Below are 23,394 nucleotides of genomic sequence, written 5' to 3'. Positions count from 1 at the left end.
GAGGGAGAAGCAGGCTACCTGCTCAACAGAGAGCTTGTTGCTGGACTCCATCCCAGGACCCTGGGATCATGACCTGAGCTGAAGGCAGAGGCTTTAACCCACTGAGCCACCCAAAGGTCCCTGCAGGCTTGTTCTTTTTTCTGAGCCCTCTCTTCTTGGCTTGCTGCCTTCTCAGTGTGTCCTCACATGACCTTTCTGTGTGCACAAACACCCCCAGTATTTCTGCCTCCTCTTATGAGGATAGCAGTCATATGGGATTAGGGCCCCACTCTACAGCTTCCTTTCAACACATTCACCTCTTTAAAGAACTTATTTCCAAATAAGGTTACATTCTAAGGTGAGGAGGATTAGGACTTCAGCATATGAGTTTTGGGGTTATACAATTTAGTATAAAGGAAAACTTTGTTTTTCCTTTTTCTTGGATGAAACTTTTTTTTTTAAGCAAATACAATTTCGTGTTTGTTCCCTTAATTTTATTTGAATTTTTACCTTTTGTCAAATAAAAAGTCAAAGCCAGCTGTTTAGAGAATTATTTCTATTAAAATTTTACCATTTCAGTAAAGTGTGATTTGGCATTGTTACTATACTGCAAATTTTTGCTTCAAAATAGAAACAGAGTAATTTTTTAAGGCACGTTTTAAATTTTATTGGAAAATAAAGTTTTTATTAAAAGAACATTAAAAGACTAAGGACCAGGGGCGCCTGGGTTGGCTCAACTGTTTAAGCAACTGACTCTTGATTTTGGCTCAGGTCATTATCTCAGGGTTGTGGGATTGAGCCCTGCTCTGGACTATTTGCTGGTGGGTGGAGACTGCTTACAATTTTCCCTCTTCCTCTGCCCTTCCCTACTCATTTAAAAAAAAAAAGACAAAGGACCTGTATGGGAATTGGTGTGAAGAGAAATAAATCTCAAGCTCAACTGGGCTGGACATGGGGCTCTTCTCCTGAGATTGGGGGGTCTCAGGGAAGGCCTGGTTGGGGTGCCACTGGGTCTGGTAGAAGGTCAGGAAGCAGTCAGAGAGCACCAGGTCGCAGTGCGGAACTGGGGTCAGCGGTGGAGGTCAGCCTCGGCAGCCTTAGCAGCTCACCAGATACTTCCTGGAGGGTGAAGAAATAGAGCACGTTAAGTTAATAAAATGAACTTTTGGGCTACAGTCATAAGGCTTGTGTGGCCCAGGTGAGCCCTCAGACAAATACTAGACTGAACAAGGGAATTTTTGAATCTAAGAATCAGGTTTTTAATTTTCCCCCCCTGTTTTCCACCAGACTGATTTACAGCACAGATGACTTTGAGCGCTTGTCGAGGGGCAAACCTCTCCCACTCCTGCAGTCCACTTCGTTTTTATTACAGATGCACTTCCCAGTTGTTGACAAGATTGAGAACAGCTCTTGTTCACTCTTCTCTCCCATGATGGCCTGAAACCTCCAAGTAAGAAATGAGAAATAGCTCCACTAGATTGTGAGTTTATGATGGGTCACGCTCTATATAGCACTTCCTGTACTTGCTCTCTTGTAACTTAGCAGGACACCTTTTATTCTTAAATACTTACATACTTTCCTGAAACCAAAGTTTATAAAGGGAGGAAACTGTGCTTTGATAATGTAGTTTTTCTCTTTGAATGAAAAATAAGGCGAAACCTGGACAAGTTTTTTTCAATAATTTGTTTGAATTCTCCAGTGTGTCTAGCAACTATGGTCACACGTATGTACAACAGCACATTTTCAAAGCCATTTATTTTTGGGTTATGGCTTAACTTCATGACATAGCAAACTGATGATGAAAAGAATTTTATTATTGAGTTCTTTTTTTAAAAAAAGATTTTATGTATTTATTTGACAGAGAGAGCATGAGCAGGGATAAGATCAGAGGGAGAAGCTGACTCCCCATGGAGCTGGGAGCCCAATGCGGGACTCGATTTTGAGAGTCCGGGATCATGACCTGAGCCAAAGGCAGTTGCTCAATCAACTGAGCCACCCAGGTGCCTTATTATTGAGTTCTTAAGTCAGATCTAAATGATGAAGATAATTTGATTCTCTCATATTTGATATCAAATGATATTGAATGAATGAGTGAATGATAATGAACAAGACACATTTCTTTAAAACATTATTATGTGATATTGTGCTAGCATTTGTCTAAGATATAAAAATCCTTAAGTCATGTTTATGTTCTCAAGTAGTTAATAATCTAGTGAAATAAGACAGGCACATGAATGTTTTATAGTTAACAGAAGCATATCGAATTAGTTTAAAGAATGTGTTGTGTTTAGAATATTCCTGGCACATAGTAATCCCTGTGTGTTATTTACTATTCCTACTATATTATTAAGTAGGTATGCTCTAAGGAGTGAGCCAGCCAGCCACTCTGTTACTGTAACAAATAATAGAAGTGTGGCCTCTGTTCCCTGGACCACTCCTCTATCTCAGAAGCATCATTTCTTGCATGTCTTTTCTTGGATATCTTGTGCATTTACACACATACAAGTATTTCTTTTCTTTTCTTTTTTTTCTTTTTTAGATTTTATTTATTTGACTCAGAAACAAACTGAGGGTTTTGGAGGGGGAGCACTGGGTATGGTGCATAAACAATGAATTTTGAAACACTGAAAAAATTTTTTAAAATTTTTATTTATTTGAGAGAGAGAGCGAGAGAGCACACGAGCAGTGGGGAGGGGCAGAGGGAGAGAGAGAGGCAGACTCCCTTTTGAAGGGGGAACCTGACTCAGAGCTCCATCTGGGGACCGCAGGGTCATGACTTGAGCTGAGGCAGACGCTTAACCGACTGAGGCACCCAGCGCACCTGTATTTCTCTTCTTTGCATAGATGGTAACGTACTATTTACAGTGCCGCACGCCTTCATTTTTTCAGTTGCTGTATCTTGGAGCTTTTTCCTTTTTAGTGCATTAGTGCTAACTTGTTCTTTGTAGGTGCTTTATAACATTCCATGGTGTGGATGAACCACACAGTTTATTTAACTTGTCCACTATTCTATTTGATACCTTCCAAGGTTATTTACATTTTTTTATAACACTACAATGAATAGCTTTGCACATAATATTTCTTGCATGTGAAGTACACTGGTAGGGTAAAAAGTTAGCACCGGAATGGATCAAAGAGTACTTACGTCCATTTCAGATTTGATTACCATATTCTTAAACAAACAGCTGATGCAATTTGGCAAGTTTTAAAGATCTTAGGGTCATTGGATTGGAAAACCCAGAAAATAGTGTTTGTTCATTGGGATTGTTGCCTGCAGGGTTTTTTTTTGTTTGATTGTTTTTTGTTTTTTTGCTTAAAAAGTCTAGGCCATATTTGTTGAGTAACTCAGCTTGAAGCACTGTGTTTATGGAACAACTTACCCAAAACCTTCCCAGACCCCTGATATCAGGGGGTGACCAAGATATAAAACAATAATAAAACCAGAGTACACTTTTCTTCCAGTAACTTCTCATGGAGCCAGGGGGAGAACAGAGTGTTTTATCAGTGTTAAAGCTTCCTGCTTTCTGGGTGTCCTGAGATGCTGAAATGTAATTGTGAAATATTGTTGCTCCTTTAAGCAACAGGCAACTCAACAGAGCAACTCTGAAAAACCGAGACAGAATCCACAATTTCCTGGGATCCCGAACAGTTTCTAGTCCCGAGTGAATAGAAGAACCCTGTCTGTCAAAAATACGTCCCTGGATGAGCAAATTAGAAATGCAAAAAGTCTTGAAGCTATTTCTTGTAAAAAGCGAGCTGGATAAGAAGAAGATAACATTGTTTTCCTGCTTATGAATTTTCATATCCTTTCTGGGCCCAGATCTGATGGTGGTTACGAGATCAATCACAGCAGCAAGTGCCGATGACTAATGCAGTTACCGAGAGGGGTCTTTAATTTCCTGGAGGCAAACACCATTACCCGCCACCTCCACAGTGAGGATGAGGAGATGCCAGGACCACTGGGGAGTCAGTGATGGAAGAAATTATAAAACTGATGCAATTACTGAGAAAATGATGAAATGTGTCACAATGAAAGGCTTCAGTTCCCTTCAATTTCAGGTTTTGTGATATGCATCAGTATGGCTGTGTCTGCAGCATTATTACTTCTCAGTTGCCTATGTCATCTCACCCTCATTGAGAGAGAAAATTCTGCAGCAGGCAGCTCATTCTCATCCTTTCTCCTCCCATCCAGGGTCTTTCATTTCTTTATTTTCGCTTGGACAGTTTCTTGTATTAATTAGCTGCCCCGCATGAATGTTTTCATAGTGGAAGCTAGGTTAGGTTTACAGAGAACTAGGTCTTTCTCTTGTTCTAACGTGTGGGATATAGGGAAAAATCACTTGAGCTCTCAGATCCAGTTTCTTCTGCCTGTGGCTGGAATCTCCCCTTTGTAGAACACAAGGTCTCTGCCCACGACCAGGTCCAGAGCTGGCCCGCTTCGGGCCTCCATTGGCCCCATAGGTGTGGGCCCGAGAGGGAGTGTGTGGTTTAGAAGTCGAGGACTAGTGAGGACAGGGAAAGCAGAGATAGAGGATGTGTCTTCTCCATCCTTCTGATAACTTGTTCTTCCTTGATTTTTTTTTTTTTAAGATTTTATTTTTTATTTTTGAGAGAGCATGAGCAGTGGGGAGGGGAGGGATGAGGAGGGGGAGAGATTGAGAGAGAGAGAAGTAGACTCCTGCTCAGCAGGGATCACCTAGGCAGATGAGGACAAGAGAGTCCATCAGGGTGGGGGATGTGTAGGGGGAAGAATTATGTGTCTCCACCAGCAGCAGCCAGCTAAAAATGCTGGTTTAGAAATTCCATCACTGCTTAAACAATAAAAATGTGACACTCAAAAATTTAGAAATAGTAACATCTAGGTGGCTCAGTTGGTTGGGCATCTGCCTTCACTCAGGTCATGATCCCAGAGTCCCAAATCGGGCTTCTTGCTCAGCAGGGAGTCTGCTTCTCCGCGCATCACCACCCCCCTTTTGTGCTCTCTTTCTCTCTCTCTGACAAATTAATCAGTACAATCTCAAAAAAAAAAAAAAAAAAAAGAAAGAAAGAAAAGGAAAAGAAAATTTTAGAAATAAAACCTGATGTGGGAGAAAAAAATGCAGATGTGAAGGTTGTTCATCAGATAATACTTAAAGAGAAGTGATTGGCTATATGGCCTGAGGCAAGTTCTTTACTTTTATTTCTTTGAGCCCATTTCCTCTCTTATAAAATGAGAAGACATAAAACTCATTGTACCAGGAAGTGAAATGAACCCAGGAAAATTGTGAACCCAAACCAGACTGTTCTGGTTTTAATTTTCCTCTTCTGGTCTAAAGTCAAGGAATCAGGGATCTATGCATCAAGGCAAGGACTCGACATTGGCAGACATCCACAGTGATTTCATCCTTGGTGAAGATATGTGGTTAAGCGGTATCTCTGCAGAGAGGACTTAACCATCAGTATCACCTTGGGCAAGTTCACTAACGTCCTTGTGCTTCAGTTTCCTCATCAGTAAAATGGGATAGTAAATACCTTGATGTAGGACACAAATATTAACCACTAAAATATTAACTATTAATAGTAGCCATTGGGAAAGAAAGAGAGTGACTAAAACTTTTTTCCAGCACCTTCTCAAACTTTAGAATGGTGCTCCAGCATCACCCAGGAACTTCATACAAAGGCAAATTGTGGGAGCCCTACTTAGATCTACGGAGTTAGAATCCATGAGGGATAAGGCCCAGGACTCTGTTTGGATTCTCTCTGGAATCTCCATGGGATCCTTATGGATGCTGAAGTTTGAGCAATACTATTTTAGAACTTTGCTCCCCAAAGTGTGGTCTAAAGCCCAGAATCATCAGCATCACCTGGGAACTTATTAGACATGAATCCAGAGCCCAGTCTGATACGCTAAGTTGCAATCTGCATTTTAACAAGATCCCCAGGTATTTCTATGCATGTTAAATCTTGAGAAGCACTGCCCTAGAACTGTATTTCTAATACAGTAGCCACTAGCCTTAGGTGGCTCTTTCAATGAAAATTAAATTAGTTAAAATGAAATAATATTAGAGATGCAGTTCATTAGTCACACTAGCCATGTTTCACATGCTCACCTGCCACATGTGGCTAATGGTTACTATTGGACAGTATAGATCACAGAACTTTTCTATCATCTTAGAAAGTTCTATTGGATGGTGCAGCTCTAGAATAATTATTCCAGGGCTTTTTTTTTTTTTTTTTTTTTTTTGTAGGCACAGAGCATCTAGATGGAGCAAATTGCCTGGGATAAGGATGACAAACTAATGTTTAAAAAAGCCAGGCAGGTGAAGTAAATGAGTGAAGTGTGTCAATTATAAGAGAACAATGAACATAAACACAGTGGTCATTGGCCAGTGATACTCAACCTCTGTGCTGGGATTACCATCGGGAATACTGGGGACTCTGTAAACTGGGAAAGCAGGTTCCAGCCGATGGTTACCATGAAAGAGGGTAGGCTCTGGCTATCCTAGACAGTTTTATTTTTGTTTAAGGAGGTAGAAATCTGGATTTTTATGTGGGTCTTAAATTTTGACTACTAAACAAACACCTGATTCAGTATTACCAAACACCTGATTTGACCTTGGTATTGTGGCCTGAAAATCAAGCTGTGTGGTTCTGCCTTGCCAAGATCAATTGTTTGCCTTATGTATATCATCCTTTATTGTCTCTATCATTTCTTCTCTTCTTTTGATTCCATCTTTGCTTTCTCTTTCCTTTTGTTCTTTTCTTTCTTATCCTCTAATTGTCCTTTCCTTCGGTAAGCATTTGCTGAATGCTCTGTGCTGGGAACTGAGGATACAAAGATGAACTAACATTGTCTCTCTGCCTCAGACAGCCCAGTGCTTAGTGGGATACTCAGACATGAATTGAGGAAAAGATAGTGTAATTTGTGGGATGCCCCAGTAGTGGTGTGTCCAAAGCCCTGCAGAGTGGTAAATAAAGGAGTGAATCAACTTTGACGTGGGAGAGGTCAGACAGGTCTTCACACGTGTGTGGACATTTGAGTTGGGTTTTGAAGGATGTGCAGTAGTTTTACACAGTGAAGAGCTGAGATAGGAGTGGGAGAGAGTATTTTTTAGTGGGAGGAGCACCTTGGAGACTTGACAATGCTTGGTTTGTTTGGAAAGAGAAAACTTCTGGATAGCTGATGTATAAGGTATAAAAAGTTATTTACCAGAGTTCTCTGTTCTCATAGTCTGTCGGGTAGCCACTTCCCACCACCATTTGGGCCACTTGCCTCTACCCTCAGGCTCTTCTTACCACAGTCTTGTGTCCCCTGAATCTAAATCTTCCTTTTGAATCTTCTCCCACCCCCTACTGTCTTTTCATTCCTTCTACTCCCCTGCCAAGATCTCCCTCCATCCATTTAAAATTCAGAGTTCCCTTTATATATTCAAAATCATCCAGTGCTCAACTAATCAGAAGGAGAATAAAGATGCTGAGATTGTTAACTCACCTCTTAGGAAGGTGGTTTAAATGTCAATGACTCTGAGAAACTTATTTGAATCCTGATTCAAACTTAGTGTTGAAAAACACTGAGAAAACTTGAGAGATGATTGGAAATTTCAACACTAACTGGATATTAATAATTGATATTTTTAGGTATGATAATGATATTATGGTTGTGTTGAAATAAGTTCTTATTTTTAGAGATGCATCAGATATTTTTGGATGAAATTATAAGAAGTCTGAGGTTTGCTTGAAAATAATATAGGAGGAGAGAGAGTGGATGAGATTCAGATGAGACAAGACTGGCTGTGTATTTATAATTGTTGAACCCAGGAAATAGCTACATAGGGTTCATTACACCAGACTCTATTTCTGCATATGTTTGCATATGTATTATGTTTGAAATACTGCATGATATTGGTTGAATTGAGTCCTTCAAAAAGATGTGTTAGGGGTGCCTGTGTGGCTCAGTCGTTCGTTAATCGTCTGTCTTCAGCTCAGGTCATGATCCCAAGGTCCTGGGATGGAGCCCTGTGTCGGGCTCCCTGCTCAATGGGAAGACTGTTTCTCCCTCTCCCATTAACCCGTTTGTGTTCCCTCTCTCTCTGTGTCTCTCTCTGTCAAATTAATAAATAAAATCTGTAAAAACAACCCCCCCCCAAACCCACAAAAAGATGTGTGTTAAAGTCTTAACTCTTAGAACATCTGAATATGACCTTATTTGGAAAATAGGGACTTTCCACATGATATCAAGCTAAAATGATAGGGTTGGTCCTAATCCAATATGATTGGTGTATTTTTATAAGAAGAGGAAAACTTACATGGTCAACTAATATTTGACAAGGAAGCCATGAGGGGGAAGGAGTAATTCTTAATAATCGGTGTTGGGAAAACCGGATGACTGCATGCAAAAGAATGAAATATTTCTGTCTTACACACTCGCAAAAATGAAGTCGAAATAAATTAAAGATTTAAACATAAGATCTTCAACTGTGAAACTCCTAAAAGAGAATATAGGAAGAAAACTCCTTAACATTGGTCTTGGCAATGGTTTATTTTGGATAGGACACCAAACATAGGCAATGGAGCCAAAAATAATAACTGGAACTATATCAAACTAAAAAGGTTCTGCTCAGCAAAAGAATCAATAAAATGAAAATATGACCTACAGAATGGGAGAAAATACTTGCAAGTCAATTCCCAATAGTGAGTTAATATTAGAAATATATAAAGAACTCATACAACTCAATAGCAAAAACCTCAAATGATCCTTTTTTTAAAATAAAGATTTTATTTATTTATTTATTTATTTGTCAGAGAGAGAGAGAGAGGACATGAGAGAGAGAGAGGGTGGGCTGCAGATAGAGGAATAAGTAGGCTCCTTGCTGAGCAAGGAGCCCGATTAGTGACTCTGGGATCATGACCTGAGCCAAGGGCATATGCTTAACTGACTAAGCCACCCAGGTGTCCTAACAGAAATAATCCTATGAAAAATGGGCAAGGGAACTGAATAGACAGTTTTTCAAATTTGTATCTTTATGCACTCCTATGTTTATTGCAAGATGATTCACAACAGCCAAGATATGCCAAGATATGCCAGATGACTGTCAACAGATGACTGGAAAAAGAAGTTATGATACACACACACACAAACACAGGCACACACACATGCACACCCATGCACACACATGGGAATATTATACAGCCATAAAAGTGAAGGAAATCCTACCGTTTACAACAACATGGATGAAACTTGAGGGTATTATTCTAAGTGAAATAAGTCAGACAAAGAAAGACAAATACTGTATGATATAATTCATATGTAGAATCCAAAAAAGCTGAACGCATAGAAACAAGAGTAGAATAGCATTTACCAGGGGCTGGGGGTGGGGGTGGGAGAAATGGGATGTTGGTCACAAGGTATAAACTTCCAGTTATGAGACAAATAAGTTTGGGGGACTCTAATATATAGCCAGTAATTATAGTTAATAATACTGTATTGTATACTTGACAGTTGTTAAGAGAGTAGATCTTCAAGGTTCTCATCACAAATAAGAAATGGCAATTATGTTACATGATGGAGGTGTTAGCCATCACCACTGGCGGTAAGCATTTTGCCACATACAGGTGTAAGATATCAACACATAGTACACCTTTACTTTATGCAATGTTGTATATCAATTACATGTCCATAAAGATGGGAATAAAGAGTGGGGTTTGGACAGAGACACACAGGGGGATGCCTTGTGACTGGCAGAAGCGGAGCCTGGAGTGATACAGGGGCAAGCCAAGGAATGTCAAGGACTGATGGCCAACACCAGAAGCTAGGAAGAAGCAAGGAAGAATTCTCCTTTCTAGCCTTTGGATGGAACATGATCCAGCTTACACCCTGATTTCTAGCCTCCAGAACTGTGGGGGAATAAATTTTTGTTGGGACAAGTCACCCAACTTGTGACTCTTTGTTATGATAGTCCATGGAAACTAATAACTTCTCAATAAAGTGAGGGGCTTGGGTTACACCAGGAAACCTTCCTTATCTACCTCACACTGGCTCAGGTGCTCCTTTTCCACCTGAACCAACCTACTCCTACTGTACCAGGCATCATCCCATTTGTCCCTGGTTACCCTCTGTCACTGCCACAGGATTGTGAGCTCCTTGAGGCAGGGACTGTTTTGTTCACCACTGGATCCCCATGCCAAGTCCCTGGCTTCTCACTTAGTAGATGCACGACAGAAGTAACCTGTCACAACAACACTGTATTTATGGTAAATCTGTAAAATGGGTGGTAGAGGGGTGCCTGGGTGGCTCGGTCGGTTAAGCAACTTCCTTTCCACTCAGGGTCTTGGGATCAAGCCCTGGGTGGGGCTTCCTGCTCAGCAGGGCAGTCTGCTTCTTCTATCCACTCTCCCACTACCCCTGCCCCTGTGAGTGCTCTTTCTCTAAGTAAACAAATAAAATCTTAAAAAAAAAAAAAAAAAGTGTGGCAGAATTTCCCTTTCGGAGAGATACAGAAGAAGCCATTTGTCTGCATGTAACTATTTTAACTCTTTGGACTCTGCCAGGTCCCTCTCTTCCATATCCTCTTTGGGATCAGTCTCCCTCATCCTTTCTCCCCTTCCAGAGGCTCCACCTCACTGTGTTTGACGTTAGAAATACATTTGGTACAATGCCCAAAACTGTGCTGAGGATAACTAACGTGCTCGCCTGGGGTAGATTTTTTTTTTTTTGGACTGTGTCAAAAGTTTCGTGCTTTTTAGTGATGAGAGTTAAGCCTTACAATTGGTTTCAGAGAGGAAACAAGAAAGAGGCAGAGTACTATCGGTGTTTAACAAGGCCTTCGAAGAAGGATTTTTCTTTGCTCCAGGGAAGACATCAGAACTGCAGATATGCATGTACAGTTGAAGCCCTGAAGAAAAATGAGCCAGAAAAAGCACTTCAAACACATATAGGTTGGTTTCTGCAGTGCCTATGGAATGAGATTTTTTCCTTAGGAGTGTTTCCATTTCGGAAATAAGGAAAATTTCGTGATGCAAAGTAACCATGTGAAGAATGTATAATCTGTTATACAGCGATTTTAGCAGAGTGATACATTAAGACAGACATGTTGTTGGACTGGTTTTACAAACTGCCTGGCTGTTTCTCTATATGGTGGTTTTCAGGATTGTTTTTACTCTAAATTTCTATGCTTCTTTGAGTAGAATCTTTTCTATTCCACTTTCAAAATAATTCAGAGTATGTTCTACCCAGACTAAAAGTTTATGGAAGTTATGACAATGAAATGTAAAGCTTTTTTTTTCTCCCAGCAGTGTATTTGCATGGCCCTCAAGAAGTTTTCCTTCAAATCTTTAAGGTAGAGTCACCATTATTCCTCAGATGGCCACAAGATGGCAGCTTTGGGCTAATAGTAGTAGAAAGATCCACCCAAAAAGCATTTGCTGGTTGCTGTGATGGTGCAAAAAGACTCAAGACCTGGTTGTTTCTTGGCCTCTCTATCTCCACAGTGTGCTTCCCAAGTTTTATATAAGGCAGAGTTCTGGCTATCTGTGTTGGTCCCTCAGACCCACCCTCTGCTGTCCTCAGCTGCAGAGGCTGACCAGTTACATTTGGTCAATGGGGGAGACCCCGGCAGGGAACAGAGGGGGCAGAAGAATGACGAGGGACAGTTATCCCCCTGCAGGATCACCTTGCACTACTTGTGTCCCCTAAAGGGAGGTCACTGCTCTTCTTTTCAGAATGTTTCTTCTGGGTCCCGGTGGCTGCTCCTTCCCCTCTTGGGAATGGTAAAAGCTTTTCTGTCCCCTTGTGGTTTTCCTGGACCTTCTCCTTACCTTTGTAAATTGTTCTGGGAACAGTGAGTAATTCGCTTTCTTTCAGTGGCAGTCTTCTGATCTGTTGACCTCCCACACCTGAATAATAATAAAACCTACATTGTACTTATTTATTTATTTTTAAAAGATTTATTTATTTATGTTTAAGTAGTCTCCACCCCCAACGTGGGGCTCAAACTCATAGCCCTGAAATCAAGAGTCGCATGCTTCACTGACTGAGCCAGCCAGGTACCCCAAACCTACATTTTATTTATTTTTTTAACTTAAATTCAACTAGTCAACATATAGTATATCATTAGTTTCAGATGTGATGTCAGTAATTCATCAGTTGCATATAACACCCAGTGCTCACCACATTACATGCCCTCCTGAATGCCCATCACCCAGTTATCCCATCTGCCCAACCATCTCCCCACCAGCAACACTGTTTTTTATAGCTAACAGTCTCTCACGGTTTGTCTCCCTTTCTGATTTCTTCCTATTCAGTTTCCCCTCCCTTCTCCTTTGATCCTCTCCACTATTTCTTATATTGCACATATAAGTGAAACCACATGATAATTGTCTTTCTTTGATTGACTTATTTTGCTCAGCATAATACCTTCCAGTTCCACCCATGTCGATATAAACAGGAAGATTTCATTCTTTTTGATGGCTAATATTCCATTCTTTATATGGGCCACATTTTCTTTATCCATTCATCTGTTGATGGACCTCTGGGCTCTTTCCACAGTTTGGCATTGTGGACATTGCTGCCATGAACACTGGGGTGCAGGTGCCCCTTTGAAAGCATTTTCAAATATGTGGAAAGCATAAGGGAACTCTCATATACTTAACTCGAAGAAGGAACATTGTATGGAAAGTATTTTCAACTAACATCTTCTTGCATGAAGATAGAAGCATAAAACATACATTTTAAAACAGATACAAGTGTTTTGATACTTTTTTTTTTTAAAGATTTTATTTATTTATTTGACAGAGAGAGACCACAAGCAGGCAGAGAGGCAGGCAGAGATAGAGAGGAGGAAGCAGGCTCCCTGCTGAGCAGAGAGCCCGATGCGGGACTCGATCCCAGGACCCTGAGATCATGACCTGAGCCGAAGGCAGCGGCCCAACCCACTGAGCCACCCAGGCGCCCCTGTTTTGATACTTTTATCATTTTTAGAAAGTGACTAGCTCTCCCCAGATCTGTGACATTATAGAAGAATAGTAACTGGGTAATGTTACAGCTCTGTGGGGGGGTTTCACTGGAAAGACGAAAACTTCTATTGTAATTTTCCGGTGCCCAAACATTCGCCCCAATGAAAAATTCTCAAATGCTGTAGTAATAATAATAGATAATAAAATAGAGCCACTAAAAAATTGAAATATGAAGATATGGCCTAGTCAGCAACGGGCTGGATGTTTTGTAGAGAGAGTCTTGAGAAAAATGGTGAGAGGGTTTTTGTTTTTGTTTTTAAATGAAGCTTGAAAAGCACTGGGGAGGGGGAAACAAAGGATAATTTAGAAAGACATACTACTTGGGATGCCTGGGTGGCTCAGTTGGTTAAGCAGCTGCCTTCGGCTCAGGTCATGATCCCAGCGTCCTGGGATCGAGTCCCAAATCGGGCTCCTTGCTCAGCAGGGAGCCTGCTTCTCCCTCTACCTCTGCCTGCCATTCTGTCTGCCTGTGCTTGCTCTCTCCCCTTCTCTCTCTGATAAATAAATAAAATCTTAAAAAAAAAAAAAGAAAGACATACTACTTGAAGGTGGTATTGATATATTAATATATGTTAGAAAAGAGTGGCTCAGGAAGCATCAATCTGCCTGAGCAGTGGTCATTTTTCAAGCCTGGATGAATGTAAACAAAAATCAAATTGTCACAAGTAGATCTGAACGATATATTGGCTAATTTCCATGGCAAAAAGAACAAGAAAAGCAATAGATAAGAGGGTGTATGAGGCTCTTTGCTTGCATTTTAGAAATAAATTAGTTTCTAATGAGATTGCATCGTCAGAGAATGCACAGCAAAGCAGTGGGGACTGTGCTGTATTAATGTAGGTACTGAAAAAATTCAAGTCTTTCATCTCACCCCTGAAATGTTCTTCAAGTAGAAGTAGTAACCGAGAGTGGGTCCCACGGACCTCTCATCACTCCCTTGCCTTATAAATAACCTTTGTCATGCTGCAGGGAAGTTTCCAGACCTGCATTCTTTGTAATCCAGTCTTTCCTGTCCTTTTTTATGACCAGAGGCAGTGAGTACTACACCCAAAGAACATTTGAGTCAGTAGGGGCTGTAGTCACAGGAATTATTATTGAAGCGTCTTGAATTCTTAATAAGAATTCATGAAGTCCAATAGTTTCTGGTAGAATATGGAGAGAAGGACAGAGAGAGGAAACAGAAGTAGGAAGAAAAGAGACTGTTTCCAAGAACTAACTCATTTGGGATGATTTTTAAAAAAAAGATTTTATTTATTTAGGGTGCCTGGGTGGCTCAGTGGGTTAAAGCCTCTGCCTTCAGCTTAGGCCCTGATCCCAAGGTTCTGGGATCGAGCCCTGCATTGAGCTCTCTGCTCAGTGGGGAGCCTGCTTCCTCCTCTCTCTCTCTCTGCCAGCCTCTCTGCCTACTTGTGATCTCTGTCTATCAAATAAATAAATAAAATCTTTTTAAAAAAGACTTTTTAAAAAGATTTTATTTATTTATTTGACAGAGAGATAGATAGACCAGGAGCACAAGCTGAGGTAGTGGGAGAGGGAGAAGCTTGCCTCCCACAGAGCAGGGAGCCTGATGCAGGGGTTGATCCTAGGATCCTGAGCTGAAGGCAGATGCTTAACAGCTGAGCCACCCAGGTGCCCCTCATTTGGGGCATTCTTAGCCCTTGTTTTTCCCTAGAAATGGAATAGATTAGCAAAGGGGAAAATATCTTTTTCTTTTTTCTTTCTAGGGCATTTGTTTATACTTTTATTTGTTATCCTTTTCAGTTTTATTGAGGTTGGACCGTATTTTTAGAACTGCTCAACCACTGATTTCTTGTGTCCAGTTCCTGATATCTGCACAAAGGGCTGACTCTTCTCTTTCCATTCTGCATGACAGTAGATGACTGGGACTGAGATCCCTGTTTTCGAAAATGTCATGGATACGAGATTTTCTTTGAAGCATTTCTTTTTTTTTTTTTGTAAAATCAAAAGATTTGAAATAATTTTGATCGTCATAAATAGGGATTTGGTTAGATAAATCATGTTATTTTTATTCTGAGGCAGTGAGCTCTAGTTGCTGAGGGCATTTCAGTTAGCAGAGGCCATCTTTAATGAGAAAGCTATTTCTACAGAAAGATGTGCTGGATATATTTTAAAATAACAAAATAAGGTTCAAGACATTTTATGTAGTGTGCTAACATTTGTATAAAAGCTATGTATATTCTTGCATGTGCATAAAGAAAAAAAAGATGAGAAACTGGCCATTGGTGGTCTAGGAAGGAGACGTTGGTGGCAGGAGGCGGGGGGCGGGGAGCCCTTATGAATTTGAACCATGAGACTATCTTACCTATTCAATAAGCAGTTAATGTGATTTAATTAAAAATTGGGATGAATTGGAGTTGGAAGAAGGAATGTCACACAGGCTGGGAAATTATATTTGTAAAACCAATAATGAACTACAAAAGACATAAAAAAACCCCCACAAAAAATCAGCCCAGCTAGGAGAGAATATCAAAGTAACGACATGCCTCTGAGAGAAGGGTCTCATAAAGTTCTAAACACGTCCTCAGCCAGAGGAGCTCCGGGCGGCTTTGTGCATCAACTCCCAGGGAACTTGCTCAGTTCAGATAGTCTAGTTCAGAGAGACAATAAAGCATAAAAAATTCCACTCCAGTAATATGAATTAATAGCCTCTTTTGTTCCTGTCCAGGGGATTCCTCAGGATGATCTCAGACACCTTTATGAAGGACCTGCTCTGGGTAAAGAGGAAAGGAAGTGATAGCATGAGATCTCTTCCTCCATCCCCAGCAGTAAACCAGTTGTGACCTGTTTTGAGGGTTAAAGGAGATAATGTATGTAAAGCACTTACCACAGTGCCTGGCCTATGGTTGGAGCTCAGAAAATGGCAGTTATTCCTGCACCGTGAAGTAGGAGTAATAATTATTATCACTTAGTAGATAAGGAAATTAAGTCTCAGAGAGGTTAAGTCACCTGCCTGAAGTAACACAGCAAGAAAGGGAAGGAGCCTGGATTTGAAATCTGGTGGCTCTGGGGTTCATTTCAGCAGCACATATACTGAAATTGGAATGAAACAGAGGAGATTAGCATGGACCCTGCACAAGGATGACACACAAATTCATGAAGCCTCATGGTTCTGACTTCAAAGCCCTTGTTCTTCCCACTCCCTCAAGATACTTCACAAATAAACCTGCCAATACGTATTCGAATCACATCCTAAGGTTCACGGTTTTGTTTGCAACAGCAGATACAGATAGAGCATTTATTTTTTTCAGAGCAGTAGCCTATGTTGCAAACTACAGAAAGAGGATCTGCACCCTTTCAGTCTCTTTAGTGAGTAGAACACAAGAGCATAATGCACAGGAGAAGATTCTGGAAGGTTCTGGGCTCTTCTGATGTATTGAGATAAAATGATCTTAGAAAACATTCACTCCCAGTTTTGCCTTATGTATTTTTATTGATGTCTTTTCTTGGTATCTTTATGTTAATGAAAATCTCAAGATTTTATAGCTATGTTAACTAGTCTCTTAACAGTGTCACAGTTAATCATATCTTAATATTATACTTGGAAAGACCTTTTTATTATACTGGGGTGAGTCCTCTGGCCGCTGGGCCAAATCCAGCCTGCTACCTGCCCTTGGAAATAAAGTTTATTTGGAACATGATCACACTCATTTGTATATGGCTTTTTTCCATGCTGCAAAGGCAGAGTTGAATAGTTACACAACAGAAATTACATGACCGGCAAAGATAAAAATATTTACTAGCTGACCTTTTATAGAAAGTTTGCTGATCTCTACCCGAGAGTTATGTGCAAAAAGTAAGCATGAAAAAAAAAAGTAAGCATGGCATTTCTGTGCTCCAACATTCTAACACACATTATTTCAAAACACTAAGTCTCTTTCCACTGATGTATATGTCTTCACATCTGGAAGCTAAGTCCCTTTCACATAGATACCATCTCTGGGAATGACTTGTGTTGTCAGGTAAACTGTGTCTAAAGTTCCTCACTAGACAAACACTCTGAGAATCTTAAATGAATATGAATATGTCTGGGGGGAAACATAGTCCCTAAAAGTCTTTGGGGACAAATGTGGTGTCAAGGAACAAAGGACTCTAAGATCCCTCCCATGGGACTGTGGGACAGGAGCTAATCAGGTAGGGGGTGTGGCCAATCTCAGTGCCTGAGTGAGTTTACCAACCCCTGACTCTTCTCTACCCCTGACCTCAGGCAGCAGACAGTAGAAAGAGCATAAAGCCCACGCCCCGGGCCATGCTCTCTGTTCCTGGAGTCTTCTGAATGGCCTAGAGATGTCAAAGGAGACCTGGCCTTGCTTTCTCAAGCCTCCCAAGCAGCTCAATGCCAGACAAAAGCAGTGAAGGTACATATAAGTCTATCATATCCTGTCTTTAGGTCTCAGAGTCCAATCTCTGAAAGCATGTCCCCAGACCTAAGACAAACGAGTAGATACTGGGGACAGTGGGAAGGAAGTGGAAATACCTCGTTTAACATGACATCTAGTCTATTAGCTTGGGTGAACTTGACAGATCAACTTCATGGAGGCTGGGAAGGAAACTAGTCATTATAAGAAGAGCTGAAGGCTTTAAGTTTTTCCAACAGTGTTTCAAATAGAACACGTCATCTCAAAATACCAATATCAGATCTTCTCTTTCTAACTCTGCAGGGGCTAAGACTTAGCTGTCTCTATTAGTTGTCTGCATTCTAGTCTGCAGCGAGGGCCTAAGATCCAGTGTTCTGAGGGACATGGCACACTTGAGAGCAAGATCTCCAAAAGTGGGCCTGGGGGGCTTGTCAAAACCGGAAAGGACTTGGAATACAAGTTTACACATGTCCTCTGCCAGCCCTATCTTTCAATCCTTTTTTTGCTGCCTCAGTAAACAGCACTGCCTCCATTAATGAAACCTCTGGAGATGAACCTCCTTTACAATGAACATGATGTGTTAAAACAAAATAACAGCTTCATAAATCACACTAAACAGTACTGCAATATATCAGGTGGCTCTGGTGCGATATTCCTGCTGATCTATGCAGTCAGGGCACAAATCTCTCCGGGCACAGTTTTGATTCATCTCCCAGAGCTGAAGGAAAACAGAGTGTATCCACCCTCATTAGAGACTTTATCTCCCACTACTTCAGATATTCTGAGACCTCTTGCTCTCTGACTTTCCCAACCACAAATTTTGTTCAACAGAATTATTGATTGAGGGCCCCTCAATCAATTGTCTGCCTCCCTGGCTCCAAAGGAATCCTGAAAAGCAAATTCGTGGCTTTTTCAGTTTCTGGGATGGGGCCCCCTAAGTACAAGATAAGGACATCTAGTGGTTAAAGGCACACACACACAGACACCCTGCACACATGTTCACACACAAGGAGAGATCAAGCAAATATTCATTCTAACGTATTACACAGTTTCATAAGTGTTGTGAAAAAAAAAAAAGATAATAAAATGGTTTGAAATCATGTAAGCAGGGGACCTCACCAATTTAAGAGGAGCATGACATTGGAATGCATAAAATTCCTAAGCTAAAGAGTCAGGTCTCTCCAAGGAACTAAAAGAAAGACAGTGCATCTACTAGACAATGAATGTGAGAAGCCCAAGAAGTATGCTGCTTGGATCATTGGAAGACATGGGTTCATGCTAAGGGTTTTAAGGCTGTTTTGTTCAGAGTACACGGGCATCCCCAGAAGGGTTTTAAGGCGGAGGGTTATAAGATCAAACGTGCATTTTAAAGAAAATTTTGTTTTATGGACAACAGATTGGAAGGGAGGAAGTGTGGAAGATAGGAGGCTGAGAAGTGGTGGAGGTGAGAGGTGGTGAAGGATGGGAAGTATCAGGCTGATTCCAAGTGGGTGTGTCCTGCTCCAAGGCTGGAGATGCCACAAACTGGGTGAAGAACTTGGAGAAGGACCTGGATCTGGAAGGGAAGGGATGATTATGAGTTCTGCATTTGCAAACAATTCACTGCAGTCTATTTACATTTAAAACCTTTGGCTTCTGGGAAGTTTCAGGATTTATCTTTTATTAATAGAAGTGAGTTGAGAAAGATTTAGGTAAAAAGGAGACTTTGGTGTCATCTTTATAACCTCCTCTGCCTTTTCTAAGGGGAGGCTCTTTAAATGTTGGGCACACTGAGGTCAATGCACAGAGAATTGCTCTGTATCATAAAACAGTGAAAAAGTTGGGGACTGTAGAGCCAATCTTCAAGATCACGAATCTTGTGAAGTTGGATTGGAAACAGCAGGCTCCAGGGGATGCACAGGAGGGTGGGAGGGCAGGAGGACTCTGGAGGAACGGAAATGGAAAGAGAAATGGAAAGAGGAATCAAGTAGTGTCTTTCCTCTGAGGAGGGCAGAACCTCTTCCACATGTCCCCTCTGAAGTCTTCCATGGATTTTCCTTTCCGTGATTCTCAGCCATGGAGAGACCTGACATCAGGTTACATGGAGGTTACCAGGGTGACAGTGAACCACTCTCAGGGAGATGGGAATGGGAGTTGACCCACCGAGGAAAAGGTGCTGCAGGTGCTTGCTTCTTGACTCAGTCTGCCCTTTCAGGGCAAGAAGACAAGGGAATGGAAGAAAAAGTAAAAGAAGACGAGAAAGACATAAGAAAAAGGAAGACAATGGGAAGGGAAGGAGGGATATGTTGTTGGGGTTCTGTTCTCTCTCCTCTTCAATTAAAAACACTGAGAGAAGGACAATATATATTAAGTTATCTCATACTAAAGCAAAGGTCAGTGACTTTCAAAAGGAAAATGGCTGTTGACCTCCTCCATCCCCTTCTCTGGGGTCTTCTTGGGGTGGACTGTGGATTTGTGTGCTTACTCCTATATTTATTCAGTCCTTTATCACAAATTCATTGAGTACCTTTTCTGTGCTAGGCAAGGGTATCACGATGAGAAACACAATCCCTTTATATATTTGCAGGGAAATTAGCACTTAGTGGGAAGACAAACAAACGACAGAAATATTTCAATGTGACCCTTGCTATTATAGAGAATAGGAGAATACGCAAGGGTCTTATGAGTCAGCCTGGGGGATTGCAGGAATGTTTTACCCCCAAGGTAATACACTGAAGAGAAATCACGAGTTTCCATCATGTTGGTGGGGTGAGGAGGGAAATGATACCTGGTATTTGGAAGAGAGAGAAAAAAAGACTGAGGCTGAAAGCAGAAAACTTACCGACCTACTCTAAGGATTTTGAATAGTTCATAGAATTATCAGGAAGGCTGCAAAGTCACTTTTGGAGAATGGGAGAGGAGTAAGTTTGTTAGGCATAATCCAAGATCATTTCAGAATGACAGCACAAAACCAGTCTGGTAGAGACAGGAGGGTCAGTGATGCTCAACAGCTACAAACCCCAGTTGCAGCCTCGGTGCTGCTGCTGTTAGCAATGCCTGCGGTTGTTGTTATCGTGGCCTTGGCTCACCACCACCAGGATGAACCCTTACCCTCTCTGTTTCTTTGCATGAATGACTCAGATTGGAAGTTGCAGGTGGGCACGTTTGATTGTCTGCCTCCCTGGCTCCAAGGGAATCCTGAAAAGCCAATTCATGGCTTTTTCAGCTTTTGGGATGGGGCAGTCACATACCTGGATTCAAAAAGAGAAAGTCCTCCAAATAGAAAGGGAGTTCAAGGGGCACCTGGGTGGCTCAGTGGGTTAAGCCGCTGCCTTCGGCTCAGGTCATGATCTCAGAGTCCTGGGATCGAGTCCCGCATCGGGCTCTCTGCTCAGCGGAGAGCCTGCTTCCCTCTCTCTCTCTGCCTGCCTCTCCATCTACTTGTGATTTCTCTCTGTCAAATAAATAAATAAAATCTTAAAAAAAAAAAAGAAAGGGAGTTCAAATCATGGGCAGCCCTCTTTTCCTAATAAAAGGAGAGGGATGAAGGCAAGACAAAAGTATTCCAGGTAATTGTATGTGAGTATGTAGAAAGGTTCAAAGGCATGAGCTAGCATGCTGTGCTGCCAGGCCTGCTAGTAACTCAAAAATAGGCGGGAGAGAAGGGAAGGAGGGCTGGGAAAGCGGACAGGGGACTTGTTTTGAAGGCTTTATGCCTACAAGTTTGGCTTTCCTGTTAGAGGGTTGTGGCAGGTTCGGCTAGGTGTCCACTCACTATCCATTGATGTTTCTTCCTTACCAATGAAATTCTAGTTTTGATTTGGGTAGCTCTACACCCAGCGATACTTCCTTGTAGCTATCAGTGATTGCCATATTCACCGTTCAAGTCAATGAGACATAAACCGAGGATTCTTGTTTCTCCCTTTCCTAACTAAATACAGCTGTGAGCTCTGGAGGTATAGCAATCAACTTAGGATGGTAAGACAACCAGCAGGGAACGAGGCCCATGTATTAAAATGGCAGAACAAGAAGATGGAAAGAGCCCAGTTCCCGGTTTCATCTGAGACTTGCCTACTCCCAGATTTCTTGAGACATGCCCCACGTGTTTTTAAGTCACTAGAGTTGTATTTTCTGTTATTTGCAGCTGAATGTGATCCTGACTTTAAGAGGGAAGGAGACCAGATAGGACACTAATAAAATCATTTATAAGTGACTTCAGTGGGGACAGAAGAGGTAGGATTGGGCAGAGAGGATAGACTGAGGATGTGAATGTGGTGAATGTATATGTTCAGCCATGTCTCAAACGGGATGGGGGCTATGGGGGTGGAATTTACTTCAGGTACCACAGAAAACTATCCCCAGCATTAAAGTGTTAGGGAACGTCATGAGAACACCTGGAAAGCATGGAGTGAAAGCGGGTGAAAGGGAGCAGAATGGGGAGGTGTATGGTCTCAAAGACTAACCTCACAATATTTTTTTATTATTAAAAAATTACAACATACAAAATACAACAAACAAAATATATTGGGTCAATATACAAATTTTAGAAAACTCAGTTAAGCAAAAAAGTGTCCGTTAAAAATATTAAAACCCTCCCAAATTCCACTACCCAGAGGTAATAATTACTTCTAACATTTTGATTATTTCTTTGCAGCCCCCATGTAGTCCTTTTTTCCCCATTCTTACCACAAAAATGATTCTATAAATAGTTTAACGAAAATGTGACCATAATATGTGTTGTTTTTCAATCTGTCCAACATTTTGCATTTGACAAAACTGAGAAGGGCTTTTTATGTCACTATCACTGTAGTGGCTACATGCAGTGCTCCATTCTGTGGATGTATCTATCATGGTATAGATGTCAAACTTTTAAACATTCTTATTTCTCATTTCATGCAGGGGGGGAATTGTTAAAGGTAATTCTGGGATTGAAGTAGTAGCATTAGCTTTGCCATCAGTTTTTTTTTTTTTTTAAGTTTTAATTTTAATTCTAGTATAGTCAACATACAATGTTTTATCAGTTTCAGGCGTAAAATATAGTGATTCAAGAGTTCCATACATGACCCTGTGCTCATCATCTATTTAACCGCGCCCCCCACCCCCATCAGTTTTAACGTGATAGCTTCTTTGGGCTGTGACAGCCCCCAAAATTGCGCCAATATTTATCTTATTTTATTTGTATTTTGTCAACTTTCCTTCACATTGTGGAAAAAGATCCTAAAACCGTTACCTTGCTTGTTAGGACAAAGCAAGATTTTTCCCTTTAGTATAAACAGTACGTTTGCAGAGCTGACATTTACTAGCTTTCCTTTAACACTTTAGACTTCTCTGTAGGTGAGCAATTTAGCTTGCAGGCAAGGAAATGCAGCAGTTAGTAACGATTATCATTCAATGGCATACATTGAAAGAGGAAAAGAGAAGCTGCCGGCTTCCGCAGCGAGCAGGGTTCGAACCTGCGCGGGGAGACCCCATTGGATTTCAAGTCCAACGCCTTAACCACTCGGCCATCGCTGCTACGGAGGCGAAACAATCGCAGAGACACTTTAGTGCAATAACTGCGCGCACGCGCGTCCAGCCCACTAAAAGGCGGAGCCTACAAACTCCCCAGCCCAGTTCAGAGAGGCGTCAGAGGGTTCACCGCTCAAATTGTGTGAACTATACCGTGGAAACAGAGAAATAACAGAAACTCCCTTAAGTAGTTTAAGTAAACTTTAAGTAGAAGGTCTGGGAAACCCTACCCTTCGCTGAGCTCCGAAAATCCCAAAGTTGCCTGGCTTCTGGTCGCCGACCATATTTTTGCCCTCCCACTCCCTTATTAGGTAATCGAGGTAGCTGTGAAACAAAGACCTATCCCATTCAGTGCTGCGGGCCTGCGCTCTGGGAAATTTCTGCGTTTCTGCGGGGGCGTGCGTCTTCGGCGCTTTCCTGAGTTGACCGCGTCGCTTTGACCCCTCCTCTTTGAGCGGAAAGGCGGGAGGCGGGAGGACTCGGGGGCGCTGTCTGTGGCCACACCTGTCCCGAGCTTCTGCCCAAGCAGCCCTCTCTCATTCTTCCTCCAAGGGTCCCTGCT

The 23,394-nt window shown here is 41.5% G+C and overlaps 1 long non-coding RNA gene across 1 annotated transcript; it reads right to left on the bottom strand.

The window, feature by feature from the left end:
- Window positions 1-418: 418 nt before the first annotated feature.
- LOC309855146 lies at window positions 419-23,131 on the bottom strand. Its single transcript, XR_014306639.1, has 3 exons — window positions 23,063-23,131; window positions 11,773-11,850; window positions 419-1,098 (listed from the first exon to the last, which is right to left on the bottom strand). It is a non-coding gene; the product is annotated as an uncharacterized lncRNA (long non-coding RNA).
- Window positions 23,132-23,394: the final 263 nt, after the last annotated feature.

The sequence above is a fragment of the Mustela nivalis genome (genome assembly GCF_964662115.1).
Source record: "Mustela nivalis genome assembly, chromosome: 2".
In the NCBI taxonomy this organism is placed as follows: Eukaryota; Metazoa; Chordata; class Mammalia; order Carnivora; family Mustelidae; genus Mustela; species Mustela nivalis.
Note: the sequence above shows the minus strand (reverse complement) of the source record. Positions and strands in the feature narration are given on the sequence as shown.